The sequence below is a fragment of the Macrotis lagotis genome, chromosome 5 (genome assembly GCF_037893015.1).
Source record: "Macrotis lagotis isolate mMagLag1 chromosome 5, bilby.v1.9.chrom.fasta, whole genome shotgun sequence".
Taxonomy (NCBI): Eukaryota; Metazoa; Chordata; class Mammalia; order Peramelemorphia; family Peramelidae; genus Macrotis; species Macrotis lagotis.
The window spans coordinates 273,598,740-273,600,713 of NC_133662.1; positions in this window are offsets into that span (position 1 = coordinate 273,598,740).

Below are 1,974 nucleotides of genomic sequence, written 5' to 3' on the forward strand. Positions count from 1 at the left end.
CGGCCCGGCGCGGCCTCGGCGCCCCAGGCTCCCCCGGGCTCCCGCCCCGCACGGGCCTCCACTTGCCCCTCCGCTCGCTCCACAGAGAACCGCGGCGAGTTCCGTGGGCCCTGCCTGGTGGAGGAAGGCCGGGCGGCCCAGCGAGGCCCCACCGGCCCCCCCCAGCCCCCCAGCCCCCCACGCCTCTCCGGCCCCACCAGCCCCACCAGCCCCCCACGCCTCTCCGGCCCCACCGGCCCCACCAGCCCCACCAGTCCCCCAGCCCCCCCACGCCTCTCCGGCCCCACCGGCCCCACCAGCCCCACCAGCCCCCCAGCCCCCCACGCCTCTCCGGCCCCCACCGGCCCCCCCACGCCTCTCCGGCCCCCACCAGTCCCCCAGCCCCCCACGCCTCTCCGGCCCCACCGGCCCCACCAGCCCCACCAGCCCCCCAGCCCCCCACGCCTCTCCGGCCCCCACCGGCCCCCCACGCCTCTCCGGCCCCACCAGCCCCCCAGCCCCCCACGCCTCTCCGGCCCCACCGGCCCCACCAGCCCCCCCACGCCTCTCCGGCCCCACCAGCCCCCCAGCCCCCCCACGCCTCTCCGGCCCCACCAGCCCCCCAGCCCCCCACGCCTCTCCGGCCCCCATTGTTGGCCCTTCTTGCCCCCGGCCAGTCAGCTGAGGGCGTTTCTCTAATCCACGCAGTTAGTCCCGACCTGTGGGGCGTCCTCACTCCTCCCCCACCTTGAGAGGCGCCTCCATTCAGGTGTCTTAATAAAAAAACATTTTAGTCACTTCAGACTCTTCACCAGCGGTTTAACAGGTTTAAGTGCCCTTGTTATTCTTGACCTGTCTTTACTTGAATTTTGTTACTATTTTTTCTAGCTTCATAAAATAATTAGTTTGATTGCTATGGCACTGAATAAGTCATTCAAGTTGGGTAGAATTGTCTGGGTAGAACCATGAACATTTGACATTTTTCCAGTTATTTAATCTGCCTTTTTTGGGGTGAGAAGTCCTTCGTAATTGTGTTCATACAAGTTTCTGGGTTTGTCCCGGGAGGTAAAGGTTACCAAGTGTTTATTGTCTGTAATTACTTTAAATGGAATTTCCCTTTTTATCTTTTGCTCTTGGACTTTGTTGTTCACATATAGAAATGCTGATGATTTGTGTGGGTTTATTTTATATCCTGCTACTTTGCAGAATTTGTTAATTGTTTCAAGGAGTTTTTAGGATGATTTTCTCATTTCCTCTAAGGCTACCATCATCTGCAAAGAGTGAAAGCTTTGCTTCCTCACTGCCCATTCTCATTCCTTCAATTTCTTTTCCTTCTCTTATTGCTCAAGCTAACATTTCTAATACTCTGTTGAATAGTAATGGTGATAACGGGTATCCTTGTTTCACCCTTGAATTTATTGGAAATGCTCTGAGTTTATCCTCATTAAAAATGATATTTATTGATGGTTTTTAGATAGATACTATTTATTATTTTAAGGAAACCTCCATTTATTCCTCACTTTCTAGTGTTTCTAGTAAGAATGGATGTTGTATTTCATCAAAGGCTTTTTAGCATCATTGAAATAATCATATTATTTCTGTTGGTTTTACTATTGATATGTTCAATTTTGTTGAGTGTTTTCCTAATATTGAACCATCCCTGCCTACCTGGTTTAAATCCTACCTAAGCATGGTATATTATCCTAGTAATAACTTACTAGGAATCTCATTGCTAAAATTTCATTTAGATTTTTGCACCAATGTTCATTAGTGAGATTGGTCTATAATTTCTTTGTCTGTTTTGGTTCTTCCAGGTTTAGGAATCAGCACCATGTTGGTGTCATAAAAGGATCTGGCAGAACTTCTATTTTTTTAAATAAGTAGAATAGGAATTAATTGTTTCTTAAATGTTTAGTAGAGTTCACTTGTAAATCTATCTGGACCTGGAGACTTTTTCTTAGGAAGTTTATTGACAGGGTCATCACTCTATTTCTT